General features: G+C 47.1%; 1 pseudogene across 1 annotated transcript in view; it reads right to left on the bottom strand.

The window, feature by feature from the left end:
* Positions 1-21,583, bottom strand: part of LOC146871053 (uncharacterized) — a 36,120-nt pseudogene extending 14,537 nt beyond the window's left edge. Inside the window, exon 1 of the transcript XR_014979026.1 lies at positions 21,484-21,583. The product of XR_014979026.1 is annotated as an uncharacterized LOC146871053 (transcript). The remainder of the gene's footprint in view (positions 1-21,483) is intronic.
* Positions 21,584-21,844: the final 261 nt, after the last annotated feature.

Genomic DNA, 21,844 nt, shown 5'->3' with positions numbered 1-21,844 from the left:
GCGACTTTACTGTCCCTCAGAAATGGCGATTGTCAGCAATCATTGTTTGACCAGGATTTCCCTGTGGGGAAGGAGGTAAAAGCGCGCCAATATCCGATGCGTGAGGTTCCCCCAGTTTGGAGACCTGCTGATCCAAATGCTAATCCACCTGTCTTAGCACATTTTCAACGTGTTTGGGTGCATGTCCCTTGGAAACGATCTGAAGTAATAGCGCTTAAACAGACATTGCCTGACCCCCGTAAAAACCCTACCGGTTATTATAAGGAGTTATCCCAAACTGCAGAATCTTGTGTAATGAATTTGGCCGACATAGATATGCTGTTTGGGAATGTGGTTCCACAGCCTTTATGGGGATCCATTCGTAATATAGATCACGCTGTAGAATTGGGTGACACATGGGCTAATATCGTTGCTGCAGACGCTTGACAAGTTGGTTGTGCAAAACCTGAGCCTTTGGTAGCAGAGCTCCCTGGTAGAATTATTACCTACATGAAAACTATAATGCCTGCGATGCGCGTAAATTGGGACAAACTATCCGCATGCAAGCAGAAGAAAGATGAGACAGTATCTGATTTCTTCACCAGGTTTGAAGAAACGTTTATCGACCACAGTGGCCAAGACATGAGCACTGAAGGTGGCCAACGGTTATTCGTTGATAAATTTATGCAGAATCTACTTCCCGAGTTGTGTAAAAAATTAAAAGACTCAGAAAGTTCTTGGGCTGTTTCCTCTTCAGCGCAAATACTGGCTACTGCACAGTATTATGAGAATAGAGACAAAGATGAGAAGGATAGAACAGATAAGAAAACGAAAGAACTTAAAACAAAGGTCCTCTTGCAGCAGGCCTATCCGCCACGTGGAGGACAGAGTAATTATAGCCAAACACAAGGTATCTATCAGCAGTCCCAACAGTTTCAGAATAGTCAGCAAATGAATGGGTATTATCAACCACGAATCCCTGTAGGTCCCAACCAATGTTCATATTGCAAAGAGGAAGGTCATTTTAAATATAGTTGCCCTAAATTAATGCAGCGTAACAGTAATGTGTATGGCGCAAGAGGTAGAGATGGTCAGCAAGCTCCTAGAGGCAGAGGGCGCGGAAATGCTCCCCAGAACGCGCGTCCTCTTCCGCCTCAAACTACCATAAATAGTTTTGATCAGCAAGCCAAAGTGACTGGTAATACAGCTCAGTACTACAATAATGATTATTATGCAAAAGACGACAATGTAGAAGATGATGATTACTAGGACAGCCGTAGACAGAGAGAGGGAGTTGTTTCAGTGCCAGTGGATCAGAGCGGACCTTATGTTAAAGTAACTACAGCAAATGTAACGGAGCCCTTTCTGCTGGATACTGGTGCTGCAAAGAGTTCAATCATGCATTCAAAACTCCCTGGCGCGCATTTGTCTGGCGAAATGAATGTCTCAGTAGGTTTTTCTGGCGCCCCAGTTAGGAACCCGATTTCTAGTCCTATGTTACTTTCTGTTGGACCTTGTGAGCTAAAAGCACCCCTCATTCTAACAACAGGTTGTGGTGAAAATTTGCTGGGATTAGATTTGCTAAAAAGATTGCATGCAACGCTGTATTGTTCTCCCTCAGGAGTACAACTTACATTAGGCAAGAAAGTGATTTCCCCGATGTATTTGTCTAAAAATGCAATGCCACCTGAATTGTCATCCCTTCCGGATGCCCTTTGGGCCACTGGTCCCAATGATGTGAGTCTCCTGGAAATACCGCCATATGTGGTCACTTTAAAAGCCAATGTCAGATTGCCACGCATTCCCCAGTATAAGATCTCCAATGAAGGTCAGAAAGCGTTGTTAGAAATTGTCAGCGATTTGATCAAGAAGGGTGTGATTGAAGAGACAAGAGGCAACGTTTGCAATAGTCCTGTTTTACCTGTCTTAAAACAAACGGACCCTTCACAGCCACCTGTTTACAGATTTGTGATTGATCTTAGAGAGGTTAATAAGATTGTTGTACCACAGTTTCCAGTTGTCCCTGATATAACTGCCTTGTTAACCATGATTCCAGCCTCCGCTGCATGGTTCTCAGTGATCGATTTAAAGAATGCTTTCTTTAGCATCCCAATTGCAGAGGAGTGCAGAGACATTTTTGGCTTCAGTTTAGGAGGTCGCAGCTTCCGCTTTAAACACGCTCCTCAGGGCTACTGTGAAAGTCCATCAATATACAGTCAGGCTTTAAAAGCGCAGCTTGATGCACTTGTTTTACCTAGTGGCACTATCCTTATTCAGTATGTTGACGATTTACTAATCGCCGCAGATACTGAAAAGATTTGCAAAGAAGCTACCTTGTCATTGTTGCGTCATTTGTCTGCCTTTCATCACAAAGTGTCTCTCTCAAAGCTGCAATATTGTCGACAAGAAGTGACCTACTTAGGTCATCTCTTATCGAAGGAGGGAAGGAAACTGACCCCAGAAAGAATTCAGGCCATTGCACAGTTGAGTGTGCCAAGAACACAGAGAGAAGTGCGTGCTTTCTTGGGCATTACTTCATACTGTAGGCATTGGATTCCTAATTTTTCTTTGTTGGCAAAACCGTTGTTAGCATTAACATGCAAAGACACACCGAATCCTATCCCATGGTCTGAAGAGTGTCAGAAAAGTTTTTTGGAATTGCGTAATGCATTGTGTTCAGCTCCTGTATTGGGTACCCCTGACTACAGCAAGCCTTTTACATTGTATGTTCATGAGAAAGATGGTTGCGCAATATCAGTGTTAACACAGCCTTTTGGCGACAGACCGCGTCCATGCGCGTATTTTTTGTCAAACTTGGACCCGGTAGCGAGGGCACTGCCAAGTTGTCTGAGAGCCACAGCCGCCGCAGCTATGTCTATTCGACAGTCTGCTGGCCTAGTAATGGATAATACATTGATTGTTATGGTTCCACATGCTGTGGACACATTGTTAAACAGGACTAAGACACAACACTTAACTAGTGCGCGATTATCTGGTTATGAGCTGACACTGTTAGCAAATCATATACACATAAAGAGATGCAACACGTTGAATCCAGCTACATTATTGCCAATTCCAGCAGATCTAGATGAGATTGAGCAACATGATTGTCTATTCAGAACAGAAGAAGAGACGAAAGGGAGAGTAGATCTCAAAGATACTCCCCTGACTGAGTGTGATGGTACTTTATGGGTGGATGGTTCGTGTTTCAAGCTTCCAAATGGTGATACGACTGCTGCATATGCTATCACGACTTTGCACACGATTGTTGAAACTGCGCGTGTGCCACAGAATTTGGCTCAAGCAGCAGAATTGATTGCCCTTACGAGAGCATGCGTGTTGTCTGAAGGAATGAAAGTGAACATATATACAGACAGCCAGTACGCCTTTGGCGTGGCTCATAATTTTGGGCGATTGTGGAAGGAACGTGGGTTCCTGACTTCGCATGGAGCTAAGATTCAAAATGGCAAGTTGGTGAATGATCTCCTTGAGTCGCTGACCCTACCGTTACAAGTTGCGATTATGAAATGCAGTGCGCACAAGAAAATCACTGATGATGTTGGTCGTGGTAATGCGTTTGCTGATGAAGTCGCGAAAGAAACGGCAAAAGATGTGAAGACTCGAATGTATGCTGCAGGCCCTGCAAGATGGATTGGTGATGTTGGAATGTGCGAAAACACAATAGAGAGTGTGAAGTCCCTTCAAGCTGAAGCCACAGAGAAAGAGTTGAGCAAGTGGAGAGAAAGTACGGGTAAATTGGATGAGAATGGTTGTTGGGTTGATTTGTCAGAACATCGGCGATGGTTGTTACCTGATGCATATGTGCTTCCAGTAGTTACTATGGCACATGGAATGGCACATATCAGTACGAAAGGAATTTGTAAGTTGTTGGCTCCAGTATGGCAGAATGCTGGAATTCCCAAGTGTGCAGAGAATGTGGTCAAGAATTGTATGGTATGCTTGAAGTACAACCCTGGTAGGGGAACCCCAACTCCAGCTGGTCATTTTGCGCCTCCATCATATCCATTTGAAGTTTTGCAGCTAGATTTTATCCACATGGAAAGGTGCAACAACCTGAAATATATAGTGGTGGTTGTTTGCGCTTTTTCAAAATGGATTGAGGCCTATCCCCTAAAGGATAACACTGCTCTATCCACAGCCAAAACCCTTGTGAAAGAATTTTTCCCTAGGTTTGGAATGCCAAGAATGGTGTGGAGTGATAATGGGAGTGAGTTTGTGGGCCAAGTGATGAAGAATGTGTGTGAGGGACTAGGTATAAGGCAGAAATTTCACGCTGCAAATCACCCCCAATCAGCTGGATTAGTAGAGCGCTACAACAGCGCTCTAAAACTCAAACTGGCCAAAATCCAAGCGAGCTCAGGTCTTAAATGGCCTGACGCTCTGCCTCTAGCACTCCTGTCCACTAGAATGACCGTGCACTCACGAGTGGGACTTAGTCCTTATGAGGTTGTTTTTGGCCGCCCGGCCAATGTATGGGGTGTGCCAAGACCGACGAAATTCAGTGAAATCGAACACCCAGTACTGCTTGATTACTTGTATGATTTGACGGTTAAACTGCGTGTTTTACACCAACAGGTGCACGATACTCTCCCTCCGGCCTCTGAGGCTCCAGGACACCCCATTGATCCTGGCACGTGGGTGCTCATCAAAACTTTTCAGCGGAAAACCAACGAGGAGCCCCGCTGGATTGGCCCTCACCTCGTACTACTGTCTACAAGATCAGCTGTTCGAGTAAAGGGGAAAAGGAACTGGATCCACGGCGCCCACGTGAAGAGGATCCCTTTGCCTCTGCCGTATGACCAGTGGGTCCAGGAGGGTATCGCAGACTCTGAAACAGACACTGTACCTCGTTTTGTGCCGTTCAGTGATGCACGCATAAAAGGCACAACTTCAGCGCAGGAAAGGGACGATATTTTGCAAGAAGCTGTGCCACCGTCAATTCGATTGGACACTACCGAGCCTGAACTCTTGTTTCAAGATCAAACAGTACCTGGCCGTCTCCACTACAATCTGAGACCAAGGCCTATGGACAAATAAATATTCTTTTCCTCACCTTTTTGTTTTTTGATTCCCTGGACTGACAGGCGTACTCCTTAGCAGAAGATACTCACCCGCCGCGAGCGGCACGATTAGAGGATGGAGTTTTGTAAGATGGAGAGACTCACTGAGGAAATGAACTTTAAAACAAGAATATGTAAAATAATGAAAAGCAAATGTTTTGTATTTTTATGCCTGTTTGTATTATGTAGTATGGTAGTGTTTACTGTAGGATTTGTATTCTTCTCCTCTCAAGAGCCCATTGCCCCCACTGTACAGCCTATACCTCCTCCTACTATCTCCTCACACTCTTTCCACCCTCTGCCTGAACATGAACAAGTTAGACGATCAGAGTTTGTGAATAACTCGTTTATTCAGCTCCTGCACCAGCACCAACTGGTCATGAATACAACAAATTGTTGGGTGTGCGGTTTAATGCCACATACCATTAATAAGGGTATTCCCTATCTGGTGCTGCCGTATAGTTACAATGGATCGTCATGGGCATTCCAGACCATGTTTCTCTATGCACTAGATGCGTACTCCCCGCGACAACCGCGTTCCATCAGACCTAGCACCAATAATAAAGCTTTAATGAAAGGAGTTGCCGATATGAGCAGAGATATCGATGCATACTCATCCATTCCCAAAGAAGAGCTGAGAGCTTATGTAGGGTGGAACGCGACGGGGTATAGTATCAGTCTAGGTGAAAGACAGCGGAAAATCTCATCCCCAATCTGGGTCGTACCCCACATAGGTCGGTTCTGTTTGCAAGGTAATGGTCAGAATCCTAGAGCTCAACTGGGAAGAAGTGACTGTACTGAAACGTACACTTTTCCGTCACAGTTTTCCCCTGCGTTTTTGGCTGCCAAGGGTACATATTTTATCTGCAATGATCGAGCATATACATGGTTGCCCCCCGATTTCTCGGGCACATGTTATATTGTAAATCTGCTACCGCCAACATTTACTGCCGCCTCTGACTATCACAAGACCAGAGTTGTGAGAGGCGTGATTAGTAAGGAGGATACTGCCAGTCAGGAAGCGGGAGATTTCTTTTTGGGTTTCCTGCCGTTTTGGGGACCTATGGTTAATAGTAGGAAACTGAGACAACTGACTCGTGTGGTTGAATCCACTGTTAATGTTACGGCTGGTGCCCTTGGTAATTTGACAGCTGAGCTCCAAGCGGATCGCCTCATGACTTTGCAGAACCGCATGGTTCTAGACGTCATACTTGCAGACCGTGGTGGGGTATGTAAGGTTATCCAATCCAGTTGTTGCATTTTCATACCAGACAACGCTCCAACAGTTTATCAAGCCATCTCCAAACTGCATAAAATATCTGAGTCCATACACGTGGATAAAGGAGATTGGTCACTGGTGGGGTGGTTCTGGGAACTGATATCTGCCTGGGGTTGGAAAGTTCTGATGGTCATTGGAATGATCTTAGCCATCCTTTTCCTGTTCTGTCTGTGCGTACAGTGTGCTCCCACGATATGTGGCCTCTGTGCTACATTATGTGTAAGGAAACCTGTATCGAGGGACGAGCTAAGTAATAGGATGATGCTACAGCAACATCTCCATGACTTCGTGAATATTGACCTAGACTCGGATTGAAATGAGTATAGTTATTGCCTATGTAAGGGCAAAAGGAGGGTCTGTCGTACTTTAGAATTTGGGACCGCGTAGGAGGCAGGGCCCTACCCCTGTCTATCTCGGTAATAGTGAACCGCAAATGGTTAATGCGGTATGTACACGTGCTTTGTGTAACGTTTTAGCTATGAATGCACTGTGTATACGCTATTTTACATCACTACGTGGGTTCCATTTTGTATCGGTGGCCATCTTATGGTTGCCCTCACATAGGCTATAGAGCATGAAGCGAATACGGGCCTTTTAGAGCACATGTGCTCCTCTTTGACTTTTCTGTGACCTGGGCAGCTTGGCTCCGCTGCCCCAGGTCAAACTGGTCCCACGAGTTCCTCGTCCTCTGGCTTCCTGTGATTAGCATCAGGGCTCGACACACCATAAAGTCTTTTCATCCTACACAAGCCTCCAGCTAATCTCTTTCTCACCTGACTGTTCCTGCTTTATGGCTTGTTTCCCAAAACAGGAGATGCTCATGTTTATTGGGGCCTATCGATATCTGATGTGGGATCTGAGCCTTGCTGTGTAAATAATTGCGGGCTGGCTTAACTGGAATGTGGGATGGTCATCATGACTCTGCCTTTTCGTTTGTAATGTATACTTTAAATGACCATACCATAAACCTAGGAATGTATGCCTGAGGCAGGAAATTCTGTATTTAAGGAGAAGCCCGTTTCTGTGATTTTTAGCAGTCTCCTGAGAACATACACGCTGTTGTACTTCTAGGATACCTGTAATTGGTCTGCAGCCAATAAACTGATCTTTGACTTCACCCAGAAGACTCTGTGTTTCTGTAGGTCTGAAACAGGAAGAACCCCGAAGTCATAGGGTGTGTTCCCCTGCACCGCTGGGCTTAAAATACCCAGTACTTCATGGGGCTGTAGAGAGGTGACGGGGTACTGGACAGCTGTCCTTAACGATATCGATACCTACTGCGAAACGGAAATGCCCCGCTTCCCAGCCTGCACTCTGTTAGGGTTGCCTAATGCCATCACCTTTCCACTGAAATCTATCCAGGGGAAACAAATGGGAATAGCATTGGGCGCAGCAGTACACCACATATTGGCGCTATGGGGTACGCAAACTCGCCCGTCCCATACTGGGTGGCTGCACCAACTGTGGTACATTATTGGGATGGAACGCATACACGTAACTTCCGAACTATCTGGCGCCCTCTTTTGGCGCTGCTGGCGCATTAATTTAACGAAGTTACATGTCCCAGATACCTCCACCTGCTCAGACTTACTGACGCCTTACCGTCTAAAGATACAGGTTAGGGACTGCTCCACCTTCGCGCTTCTACAGCACAGCTGCACACGGGTATCCTGGGGAAAAGGGGGGGAGCGGGGGGGTGTTAGGTTAGGGAGGGAGGGAGGGGGTTATGGCGGGTGGGCCAGGATGGGGGATGGACTCTGGTATTGCTGGTTGATCCTATATTGTTAATAGCCACCTATGGCCCTGCAGGCCTGGGATATGCTGCCTCAGCAGGGTAATGGGGCTTGCAGGGCTCATGGAGGGCAGTGCTGGGTCTGTTCAACTGTCATTCCATCTGCTTGAAAATAATAAATAAAGTTATTTTAAAAAAAAAACACATCACTGAATACCTCAATGACCACTAACTCCTTGATACTATTCAGTCTGGTTTCAACCCAAACACAGCATGGAAACTGCCCTCATTGCTGCCATGATTGACATCTGTATGACTCTGCACATAGGAGACACAGCAGCCCCCATCGTCCTGGACCTCACTGCAGTGTTTAACAAGGTCTCCATTCTCATCCAACTCCTATGCGACATCGTAATCCAAAGACATGCACTCTGATGGAGCTGCTCCTTCCTGACTGGAAGGAGCCAGTCAGTGAGCCTGTCAACATACACCTCGGACACCACCAACCTCATCTGTGGGGTTCTGCAAGGATCCTGCCTGATCCTGATCCTCTTCAACACATTCATGATCTCTTTAGCCAGCATCATCAGCTCTTAATTTAAAGTTCCTTCCTACACCAATGACACACAACTCAATCTCTCCCTCACAGAAAAGACCTCCAGTACCCACATTATGTTCAATGTCTGCTCCTCCTCAATTCTTGAATTCCACCAGAAGCTGAAGACCTGGCTTTTCATGCAGTCCCACTAGCCATAGGTTTGACTAGACTCACACCTGCTCGGGGTCAGAATGCCCTCCCGGGTTATAGTGCATCCTACAAAGCTGTATGCAATGCTATAGCATACCTTGATAATAAGAATATATCTAAGATATGTAGATGTAGAGTTAACATTAGTTTTTTATTTACCTATATCTTATTATTTTCATACAACCTTTCAAGATAGGTTGACGGTCTTACCCTCAAAGAAAGTTTTGAAAATATGCAGCTGACCAATGCATTATGCAACACTAATTTTTAAATGGGAAAAAGTATTTTGCAACAGTTTTGAAAGGAAAATAGGGGACCAAATCCAAAGGAAAAGGCAGTAAACTACAAATGTTCACAATTCTATGCATGAAAAGAACGGTACTATCATTTATTGAGAGAACGTCTCCTCTCCTCTAACTCAACATGCAGCTTGCAAGTAGAAAACTGCCTTATTTCTAGTTTGGTCTATTTTTTGTGTCGTAATTGTTTATTGAAATAAAAGTGTACAACGGGGTGTCAATGCAAAAGGAATGCAATAGTGAGCCACAACATTGAATGGCACAATAAAAAGGAGAAATATGGGAGTGGGGAAAAGGGAAGGGGAGCGGCGGGAGGTACAGGAGGGAGGGTTCAGGTCACAAACGAAGACAGGTTATCCAGCTGTTCGCCCTTTCGCTGTGTGCCGGACTTCGGATGCTGGCTGCAGCATACTGAGCATAGATATTTTTCCTATTACAAGAAGTATCGAGGCTCTTGTGCCATGGTGTCTTAGGAGGTAGAGGGAGTGGAGGGTGGGTGCCCTAGGGTTCCGTGTGATGTAGGTGCAGGGGTGGAGAGGGCAGACTGAGGAGGGGAAAGGAAGATGTATATGCCACAAGGTGGGTAGCCCGTGAGCCCCAAACCATGAAGAAAAATATCACAGCTGGGGAGAGGAGGGAAGGAGAGGGGTGATAGTGTGGGTGTCACTTTGCCTGTTTGCCCCTGCTGGAACTTTGTGCCTACCTTTTTGGCTTTCCTTGTTTGGCGTCATTGCTGCTGCTCCCGTTGGCTTCACCCTCCCGCCGCCGCGTTTGTGACTCTCGCGGCCGCAGTGAGGAGGGAAGGAGACAACTACTACTCCCAGGCTCCCCCGCGGTCCAACACCGGAAGCAGCGTTACCACCTCCCGCGCTTGGAGGCGCTTTAAAACCGGATCCATTCCCGGTGGAGCGGGTGTCACTTTGCCTGTTTGCTCCTGCTGGAACTTTGTGCCTACCTTTTTGGCTTTCCTTGTTTGGCGTCATTGCTGCTGCTCCCGTTGGCTTCACCCTCCCTCGCCGCGTTTGTGACTCTCGCGGCCGCAGTGAGGAGGGAAGGAGACAACTACTACTCCCAGGCTGCCCCGCGGTCCAACACCGGAAGCAGCGTCACCACCTCCCGCGCTTGGAGGCGCTTTAAAACCGGATCCATTCCCGGTGGAGCGGGTGTCACTTTGCCTGTTTGCCCCTGCTGGAACTTTGTGCCTACCTTTTTGGCTTTCCTTGTTTGGCGTCATTGCTGCTGCTCCCGTTGGCTTCACCCTCCCTCGCCGCGTTTGTGACGCTCGCAGCTGCAGTGAGGAGGGAAGGAGACAACTACTACTCCCAGGCTTCCCCGCGGTCCAACACCGGAAGCAGCGTCACCACCTCCCGCGCTTGGAGGCGCTTTAAAACCGGATCCATTCCCCGCGTCGCGGGCCCGCGCGCGGACGGCGCCGGGCTAAGCCCGGGCAAAGGGCGGGCCCTCTGTGGCCCTCAGAGGCCTGAGGAGCCTGGGCTGGGTCAGAGACCTTGGTTGTGCAGGGAATGTTCACATGTTGCGATCTGTGAGTTTATATTTTATCACTTACGTGGGTAAAAAGTGCTGACTGTTGTAGGACAGTACCACCGTAGCTATTTATAGACAATTGTTAGACAGTGGGTAGAAATAAGTTAACTTGATGACTAAAGGAAAAAGTGATAAAATTTTGTCTAGGGTGGGCACAATGGATAATTATCTGATCAGGAAGGTAAATCAGATCAATAACGATTGAAGGGCTTCCCTAGGACAGGAGACCCCTATAACGATACAGGAGGAGGTGCCTCTCTTAGTGGTGGATACACTTGTGCCCAGTAACCCCATTACTGGCGTAAGGAAAGTTGTAACGGCTATAGCCCAGGTGTATAATGAGAGGCATGAAGATCGGCCAGACAACTCTAGGGCTGAAATAGAGCATGCCTTGTCGCCCTTAAGTTTGGTAAGAAAATATAAAAAAGTACAACGGAGATGTAGGGGGAAGTATAACCAAAAAAGAGTAGCCACATCCAATCATAAAAGGGACTTTTTCCTGGAGTCATTAACGGGAAAAAGTTCTGCTCTGGGGCAAATAGGGACTGTGCCATCGCCAACGACAAATCCAACAAACATCTTAGTAGAACATACTGGGTTATTAAATACTGGAGTTACAGAGGATGAAGGAGAAGTGCCGGTTAGTCTCTGCACTGATGATTCTCTGTTAAGCACGCCTGTTAATACTTGTGAGTCTTTGCCGAGTTTCTATAGTAGCAATGATGATGAAGGGTTATTATATCTCCCCAGATTCTCCTCTGAATCTCCCTCAAATTCAAATGATATGTCATCACCTAAGGTTAAAAGCAAAATAAGAGGGGGTGGTCCATTAAAAAAGCAGCAAGCTGAAAAACAAAAGAGGAGTTCAACCTCAATTTTGAGCGATGTGGTTGATCCACTGGCTCCTCCCACGGTCCCCTTAAAGGCAACCCACTGTTCTACTAGTGAGGGTGGTTTTTTGGAAAAAATTGAAAACTTGGTAAAATTATTATTGCAGCCCCTTTTAGAAAAGACGATGTTGATCAATACGCACTTGGACCTGATCGAGAAAAAGGTAGAAGTCAATACACTCTTACTATCTGACCAGGCGAAAGGGTTAATTAATATAAACCCCAGTAAAATACCTGTAAAAATGACGACAGCAATAACACAAGCCCCACTATGTCCTTCTTCCTCTTCAAAATTTAACCAGGTCGGAAAAAAGCCAACTTGTCCTCCCCCAATTAAAGTACAGACACCTCCTTTGCTGAAGAAGAAGCCTGCTTCTAAGGTGCAACTCCAAAGTAAAGTAGGTGACCAAACGGGGGATAACTTGATCTTAGAAGAAAAAGCAGTACCATCGCAAAACAAGGTCAATAAGGATAATGAGGCCGGGAATTCTAATAACAATAATTGGCAATCACACAGAACAGTAGATTTACTGCCAGAAGCTGCTCCTTATGCGATTGTCATGGCGGGTGTCCCCGAGCTCCCTTTTGGGAATAGGGAAGATTATCAAGCCCTAAGGAACAAAGTCATTCATTGGCTTTGTAACAATAGACCCTTGCCTGCCTACATAAATGGGGAAATCTTAAATGTTAGGCGTTCTAATTGGGTGGGGTCACGACCTAAAGATAAGAAAGGGGATGTAATCATTGTAAACTTTAAAGACCATAGAGCTGTTAGGCATATTGGGGATTGGTATGGCTCAAGTAGTAGTGACTCCATCTCCACACGTTATCTTAGTTACTTCTATCCACACTCTCCAGCTCAACATCCTATAAATCAGGAGGTAAGAAGGCAGACTGTAAATAGGCTTGGTTTTAGCCATCATGGATATAGTCGGACTCCTTTCTCGCAACCACAGAGTTCTTTTAATTCCCATTCTAGGCAGTTTTATCCTTCCACCCCAGGCCCTAATTATGGAAATAATTATTTGTGGAACGATAGAGGCATGGCTCTACCTGCTTATAACATACTAACTCACAATCGGTTTGATGCTCTTTCAGGCCTTGAATATGTGGATTGACACAAGAAGGGTACTCGTTATAGTAAAATATTAGGACTAGGTGGGCACACTGACAAAATTAATGGGAATGTAAAAGAACAGAGGCTTTGGGATGGTCATGAGGATAGCATACAAGTACAATCTGCCCAAAGAGAGATTCATGCTGATATTGGGGAGGACAGTTGCAAGATCTTGAGCAACCTTGACTTAAAAGAGAGGGGAAATAATGGAGGAGTTAGTTACCTGCGATATGAAAAGGTGTTGGGCAATGCCTCCTTGGGTGATTTTGGAGCAAATGGAACAAGGAAATCCTGTACACTCCTATTTTGGAATGTGGCAGGATTAAGGGAGAGAATTAAAAATCCATCTTGGGAAACTGTTATAGATGGACATGACATTTTGGCCCTCCAAGAAACCTGGTCTATTGAACCAGGGTATATAAGTGGCTATAGAAGTTTTTTACTCCGGCCGTGGGGGGCCAATATGGGAGAGCAAACGGAGGTTTAATCACGTTTCTTTCAAACCAGCTCAAATGTGAGCAGGTTTGGTTTACGCCAAAATCTAGTTTTTATCAATTAATAACCTTAAGCAACAAGAAGGGAGTTAATGTTGTTGTTATAAATTTTTATAATAATATTCCGAGAAAAGAAATTCCTAGCATCTTAAAAATGCTGAGGGAGGACATACAACATGAAATAGATGAAACTGACAGGGAATCAATAATTTTATGGGGGGGGGGATTTTAATTGCTCACTCTGTACAAAGGGCAAACAGGGTATTTGTGGCTTAATGTTAGAGCAGGAGATAAACCTAACACATTTTGATCACTCTCTGACCGGGGACCTATTAAATGATATATTGTTCATGTATGATTTGGGTTATGCAAATGAAATAGCCCAAAAACCTACTACCTTTGTGCCCACATTTATTGGTAGAGGAGCATTGTCTACCATTGACTTCATCATTGCCTCAAATAGTTGCAGCCATAGGATTAATGGGATAAAAATTACGGAGCTGCCATTAAGTGACCATCTGCCTCAAATAATGGAGGTCGAAAACCCATTTTTTGATTGGCATGAGGATGTGCCCTCTATGTGCACAGTTCCTGATGTGGCCCTTGGGAGACAGAACGGGTACACTTTAAAATGGGGTACAGTTGTCCCAGAAATGTTTTTAGGTAAACTGTTGAATGTTTGCTCAAATAGTTTTGATATCTGCCTGGAAGAAAAGTCTAACAATGAGCTGATAATAGAGCATTTTAATTTAATAGCTTCCACAATTAAGAAGAGTCTGTGGGTGGAGGTAAAGAATAGGGCAAAGGGTAATAAAAGTTGGTTTGACAATGCCTGCACAAGGGCATTGACTGACTTGAAACATGCTATTCATAGGACACCCCGAGATCTTATGGAATTAAGAGGCTGTAGGAAAAAATATAATGAGGTTTTAAAAAATAGAAAGAATGCCATAAAAAAGGAGGCCCTAGAAGTTCTATGTGAAGCATCACAGCTTAAGGATGCATCTGCATTCTGGAGGGCCGTAAATACCCCGTTCCTCTATGACAAGTCTAAAGTGCGCATAGAGATTGCAATTGCTGAGGAGGACTGGGTGGAGCATTTCTCAAACCTTTATAGGTCTCAAGATGAAAGCCATATTATAGATTCTGTTATAAGGGGTAATATAGGTGCAGAGGCTGAAAAACTGGTAATAACTCTGGAGGAAGTTACGATGGGTCTGAAAGAAATGAAGGGTGGCAAGGCCGCAGGGCCTGATGGGATCCCAGCAGACTTGTTCAAAGCAAACATTGAGATCTGGGGACCCATGCTGGTACAATTTTTTAATGCAGCACTGGCAAGGGGTTTAAACCCGTCTTGGTTTACCTCGGTCATTGTACCTATATATAAGAAGGGAGATAGACAAAGCTGTGTATGTTATAGACCAATCTCCCTTCTAGACTCATCTGTAAAAATCCTAGGGAGAATCATCTTGGCAAGACTTCAAAGCTGGGCCGAGGAGAATGAGATAATGAGTGACCTACAGTATGGATTTCAAAAGGGCATTGGTACTGTCGAACAATGTTTAAATTTAATGATTTTGCAATCTAAGTACACGAGGATAAAAGGTGAACGTCTGTACCTCACGTTTGTTGATCTCACGTCGGCGTTCCATTGTGTGTCACATGTTAAATTATGGGCAATCCTGAGAGAGCTGGGTGTGGAAGATTCCATTATTTGCTTTCTGAGAGAATTATACTCAGGAGCCACGGCATCGGTCCTTTATGGTAGGGGGGGCCAATGTACCAGAAAATTTGGGGTGGGTCGTGGTGTACGCCAAGGGTGCGTCCTGGCCCTATTTTTATTTTTGGTGTACATAAATGGACTTGAGCATCGCCTGCTGCAGGAGTGTAGGGATATGCCTAGGGTTGGGAAGAGGTCTATCCCTGCACTCTTGTATGCGGACGATGCAGTCCTAATGGCCCGCACCCCCTTGGCCCTACAAAACTTGATAATATCTTTTGAGAAGTTCATGTCAAGTTTAGACTTGAAAGTTAATTGTAGTAAAACCTTCTCCATGAATTGTGGCACTAGATCTGGAAAGCAGACAAAAAGAATGTTTATAAATAATGTCCCATTGGAAAATACTTCTACTTTCCCTTATCTTGGTATTTTGTTCCATGAATCTGGGGTGTGGGCTAGTGCTGTAAAGGCCAGAACCCTTTTGTTCCTTAAAACCATAATGGCCTTAAAGATTTTTATTAAAAAGCTGGGCAAGAAACCGATAAAAGAAATTTTAACAATATATAAAGCCACGTGTACATCGGTAGCTTTGTATGGCTCGGGTCTTTGGGGGGATTCCAATATAGACTCAATTCAAATAGCCGAGAATACGTTTTTGAGGGATGTCCTGACAGTACCACAAAGTGTTGCGACTTACATCTGCCATACTGAACTTGGACAACCTCATATATCAGACTTAATTAGAATACAACCCATCCTTTTGTGGCATAGGGTATGGATAACAAATGAGTGTGTTATGAACCGGGCTATATTGCAGGATGTATTAAAACTGGAAAATGTGGGTAGATCTGATTGGCTAAATTATGTTAAACAATTCCTTATTGAAATTGGCTGCCAACAATATTTTGATGACCCACTCTCAATGGGTAATATATCCAGAAAACTGCTGAAAAAGCTATGTTTGGAATACCTCGAGGAAAAGAGAAGGCGAGAGGAAATGAAAACAAAGACAGTAACCTCGCATCTCTTGTTGTTAACTGGCAATAAAGTACAGCCATACTTAACCCTGCCGATGTCAAATTATGATTGATTTCTTTTGACCCGTTTTAGATTAAATATTGTTTTTAGACTCTTGTCCTTCCCAGAAATGAATTCATGGTTGCGAAATTTGCCTATGTGCCCGTGCGATGACTCCTCGTCCCAATCTGACATCCATATTTTATTTTTTTGTAAATTTTATATTTTACTTCGTAGGAAATTCATTATCCCACTCCTCAAAGAATTGAAAATAAATAAATGTCGCCCAGCCTTTTTAGAATTTCAGAGAATGGACACTGTTCTAACTGTTACTGTAGTTTTAAGCTTTTTTAAAAATGTTTTTAAATTACGGAAAATAATGGGTATTGATGAAATATAATAGATTTGTTCTTTTTATATTTTCCCTGTGTAAACTGTAAATTGATGTTGTTGCTTTCATGGTTATTGTCTTTTAACCGAATAAAGTACTTTTTGAATTTGAATTTGGGTGTACAAGGGGCAGGGAAGAGGATCGCGGGAGGTGAAAAGGGGGGTGTCCTAGGTCACTAGTATGTCGGTGAGCCCAGTGCCTGGATGTACGGCATCGGGGGTCTTTGCTGAGTGTGGAAGATCCATATGTCTGTGTGCCCGGCAGTGGGAGGGAGGGGAGGAAAAAAGGGGGGAGGCAGAAGCATAGGCATGGAGGAGGCGATACGGAGAGGGGGTGGTTAGAATTTGCCCCAGGTGATAAGGGGGGGAAAGAGGGGGGCTCTTTGGTCATCTATGGTCATCTTGCATACCATAGATGACTCGTTCATGGAATGCCATCTGCATCATTGCCACCATCCAGGCTTCCTGAGAAAGGGGAGTGGGTGAGTGCCACTGGCAAAGGATGCAGAGCAGTGTGCAGGAGGTGGTGTTTCAGTCGGGATAGATCAGGGGAGCCTCTAAGATCATGTAGGAGGATAACAGGAGGAGTAATGGGTAGCTGGAGGGGCATGGACATCCACAGAGTGTCCCCTACGTAAGTTCAGAAGGACTGGATTGAAGGGCAATCACTTAGGATGTGGGTGAGGTCCCATTGGTTAACCGAGGACCTCCAGCAGTTTGAGTGGGGTAGGAGGCCAGCTCTTTGCAGTTTTTGTGGGGTCCAATACCACTCATGGAGCATCTTGAACAAGCAAACTTTCAATCGGGCTTCCTAGGCGCCTTCATCCGGGGCTTCCAGAGCCTCAGGCCAATCCTCTTCCTAGATGGTGATCTGAAGGCGGTCCTGCCACTTGATGTGGAGGCTGCGGGAGAGGGGTTGTGAGGAGAGGTTGTTCATGAGTGTGCTGTAAAGCTCCGACATCATGCCCCGATGTCGGCCCCATGTGAGCAAGTATTCCACCTCCCGTGAGGATGGTAGGGACCATGGGCAGGGACCCGGGCATTGCCCCAGGCAATGTTGCAGTTGCAGCTATTGCCAAGCCTGTCGTGGGTGGGGGCCAATTTCTCCTTCAGCTGGTTGAAAGGCTTCAGGTCGCCATCCATCAGTACCTGGTACAAGGTATGTATGCCTGCCTCAACCCAACGCAGCCAGCAAAGGGTCCAGACGTCAATACAGAGGCTTTAATTGCCCATCGTGGCGCGCTGTTGTGTAGTCAGTGATCCACTCTAAAGAGGCGGTGGGCACGGAGCAAGGCTTTAGGCATGGCTTGCAGCACCGGGTGGGTGTGGGTGTGAAAGTTGAGGGGCGTGGGCCCCATAGAGATGGCAGAGTCCATTGTCGTGAGTGATGATCGAACATTCAGTGTGACCCAGTTTGGAGAGTCTGGGGAACCCGGCAGTTAGTAGGCGTGTTGAGAAAGATCTAGGGCCAGAGGATAGAGTTACACCAATGGAAAGCCCTGGCTGCCACAGGAGCGATGCACCATAAGTTTGACTGCAGCTAATCGAGGTCAGATGAATCCCCACCCGAAGGCTCGGATCCAGGAGTCAATGAGACGTCACGCGGTCAGTGGCACCATAATGGGGAGCATGCCGAGCGTGTAGGTAAAGCACGGCAGCTAAACCATCTGCACCGGCTGTGCCCTACCCCACACAGAAAAACCCAGCAGTGATCATTTATCAAAGTCCTGTTTCATCTGTGTGATGAGGGGGGTCAGGTTGTCTGTGACCATCTCGGTTAGGTCCCTGTTGACCAAGATTCCCAGGTACTTAAGTCGGGAAGCTTTCCAGTGGAAGAGTTATCTGTGGATTGCCACCATTGTGGTGCATGTCGGCAGTGGGAGGACTTTGCTATTGTCCCAGTTTACCTTGTAACCGGACAAGCCGCAAAGTTGTCTTGACCTTCTCAAGGAATGTGATAATCCCCCGCTGGTGCCTTCAGTGTGTAGAGTGTGCAGTAGAATGATGCAAACTAAACAATGGCCTGGGGTTGGGTGAGTATCTCCCCACTCAACCGGCCTGATAGCTAGTATGGCCATGGCAGCCTCCCGCTGTCGGAGCTGGGCCACTAGCAGGCGGCCTGCCTTCTCCCTCTGCTCATAGTGCTGCCCTTTCATGCACTGGAGGGAATACTCGTCACAGAGGTATAAAGTCTGTTGAGGGCCATACGGGCCTGCTCCAGGTGTTGGAGTAGAGATGGTTGAGGGTGGTGATCTGTGCCTACAACTCGGCACTGTAAAGCGTAGCTTGCTTATTGGCCAAGGCGGTGTATCTCATTAGTTGGCCGCGGAGGGTTGCTTTTGCAGCCACCCAGAGCACCCTGTGGAAATCTATGGAGTACTTGTTGTCCGTCATGTATGCAGAGACATGGGCCCGGAGTTGGGCCTTGCCCTGGGGCGAGCAATATCTTTGTACGTTCAGGCACCATGGTTTACAACCAGGGGAGATTAAGTCCACATCTAAGGATAGTAAGACCATGGAATGGTCAGACAGGGCTGCTTCTAGTATACGAATTCCCCAAAAAGTGCCACTGACGGGTGGGAGATGAGAAAATAGTCTAGCCTGGATTGCATACCATATACAGAGGACAGTATACTCCTTGTCCATTGGGTGGCAGAGATATCAATGAAAGACGAGGACATGGTCGAAGGTGATATCCCCCAGCAAGGCTCTATCTGCATCATTTCCCTTGTCTAGGGGGGCAGTCCTGTTGAGAATAGCATTGCGAGTGAGGTTCCAGTCCCTGCCGTGGATGTATTTGAATGTTCTGAGCTCCACAAGGAGGTGATTTAACTGGAGAAGGAAGGCACGTTTGGCCCCTGTTGGTGCGTATTCCGAACCCACACATAGACACATATCCCCCACCCTTAGATTTGCAAATGCTATCTGCCTTCTGGGTCGGACCACATCTTTACCACTGTGACGGCCAACGATTTGCGGATGAGCATTGCTACTCCACATGTTCGCTGTAAACTGTTCGTGGCGGTGGAGGGCGTCAAAGTGCTGACATTTATTACTTTGTCCACCCAGTCGCCACGCAGTTTGTTGGCTTATAGATTGTCAAGGTGTGTCTCATGTAGGAGGGCCACATCCACTCTTTTGGCCTACAGGTATGTGAGCACTTTTTACATTTACTATAATGCGTGAGGCCATGGACGTGCCAGGACAGGGCGCACAAGATTTGAAGGGCACGCGGTGCGGGTGCAGTCATGTGGAGCTGGGGGTCGCAAAACGGTGAAAGCAATTGTGTGGGGGCAAGGCTGGGTGGTGACAGGCAGTCAGGGAGGGAGAGAGTGGCCAGCAGGGGTGTGGGGGTGATACAGGCAGCAGAGGACCGCAAACTGTCAGAGGGTGCAGCAGGTGGGGATGGAGGGTAGAAAGTGGGGGAAGGGGCTGGACAGTGGCTGAGTGGAGGATGGGGAGAAGACACAGGGGGAAGAAAGGGGAATGGATAGGGGCACAGTGAGGGTGGGAGAAGAGGTGGGTGGGAGGGAAGGAGGGTGGAGGTCTCAGGTAGGAAGAGGAGGGCAGGGAGGGAGGTCTTGTGACACTAGGACACACTAGAGGAAGGGTCAGAGAATGGAAGGGAGTGTGGGAGGTGAAAGGAAGGAGGTGGTGGTTGGGCTGTGTGGGAGAAGCACAGCGGGGAGCGCAGCGCCTCGGGTTCTAAACGTTGTCAATGAAACTTGCAAGTATGGCCCCTTCCAGGGTCAGGGCAGGCTGGGAAGTGCTCAAATTTGCATATATGGATGCGCAGGCGGTGGTGGAAGGTGGCCATGGGTCCAAAGTCCCCTAGGTGTGACTCGTGGCGGGAGTCCATCGCCTCCAGCGAAGGGCACGACGCCGGACGGATGACGCCATAGGAGGGATGTGCAGTGGAGGGGCAGTGCAGGGGCACACACATACGAGTCCCCTAGGAATCTAGGTGCCCAGTGCATGAAGTTCGGGGGGCAGAGGTACAATTAAGTGTAGAGTAGTGGGGGGCGTCTATGTGCTGCCCCTAGTTGAGCGCTTGATGCATTTTCTTTTTGCAGAGTTTTATATAGTTCGAACATGACCCGAAACAGGTATCAGAGCGCTTTACATAACACATGGGGAGATTACGTGATTTGCCCAGACTCACAGGATGTACAGCGTTGGTGCGCATATTGGTCAAGGAGTAGGGGGCTGCACACAACGCATGTTATAGTAAAATACATGTTAAGCAAGCAGTGGCATAGACGAAACAGTCAGAGAACAACGAGAAAGGCATGAAACATTTATAAAGAGATCTAAAAAAAAAGATAGGCTACAAGAAGGCATGCTGTCTTCAACCATCAGAGCTCCAGATGCAGCCCACCCTTGATATCGGGGTCGCCATGGCCAGGCGCGCAACACCCATTGGACTCAAAGGGCTTCTGCCCCCCCCCCCCCCTCGTGTGTGGCCGCCCGGGAGGAGACAGCTTCCCGGGCACACACACAGCCGCACCCCGAGCACTTCACAGGTCTTTAAAAGACCATTTGCATGTTAATGAGGCCTCGCTGTTGTTTCACCCCTTCTAAGAGCCCCTGCAGCTCCACTCTGCCTATTGCTTAAAGTTCATCCCCCCTCGAAATTTTTGCTCAGCCATACCCCCCCCCCCCCCCCCCCCCCCGAAATTTGGCTCTAGTTGCGCCTCTGGCCATGGCTGCTCCTGCTTCAGGGCCCGATCTCCGGGAGGAGGCGAGCTTCATGGGGGAGTGGGATTTGTCTCTATCCTGCTCATTCTTGAGCGCAGTCACGTCCTGGAGGGCCTGGCTCCTGTCTCTCTGCCTGGTAAACCTAAAACGAGCAGTTTCAAAGAGTCCATATTTGATGTCCAGCTGCCGGAGCATAGGGCGGAGGGATAGGAAGGCTTTACTGCCGCCATCTGCACCTCGTGTCCTTCGTAGACGTAAGGGGCATGATTTTGGGCAGCTGAGATTAACTGTTGCGCCTGTTCGTGATGCAGGAAACAGACTATGAGGGGCCGTGGAGCTCACTGTATCTCCATGGGTGGGTCAAAGGTCAGGCCGGTGAGCATCAGCAGCGTGTCTTTAAATATAGTTTTGGCATCTGACCCCTCTGCGGACTTCGGGAATACCAAAAACGCACATTGTCCCGCGGGCTCCGGCCGGTCCTCCAAGTCTATTACCTTGCTGTGGAGTTTTTGATCCTGCTTTGGTAGGGTGCTGATGTGGTCCTCCAACATAGAAGCTCGTTGGACCAGACCGTCCACCCTGGTCTGGAAGCATGCTATGTTCTAGCGAATGGATTTGGATTCGGACGCCAATGCAGAAATGTTCGCTTCTATACCCTTCAGACGTCGGCCCACAGCGGTGATCTCCTTTAGGATGTGTTCCATGGTGGCATCCGGGGTGCTAGCGGCCATCGGTGCAGAGGCGGTCATGACCAGGGAGACAGACATAGAGCGGGGCAGGTTGAGGGCCTCAGAGAAGAGAAGCTGTTTGGCAGGTTTGCCCATGGTCTTGCCAGGAGACATCCCCTGACTCTGC

The sequence above is a fragment of the Triturus cristatus genome, chromosome 1_1 (assembly GCF_964204655.1).
Source record: "Triturus cristatus chromosome 1_1, aTriCri1.1, whole genome shotgun sequence".
In the NCBI taxonomy this organism is placed as follows: Eukaryota; Metazoa; Chordata; class Amphibia; order Caudata; family Salamandridae; genus Triturus; species Triturus cristatus.
Note: the sequence above shows the minus strand (reverse complement) of the source record. Positions and strands in the feature narration are given on the sequence as shown.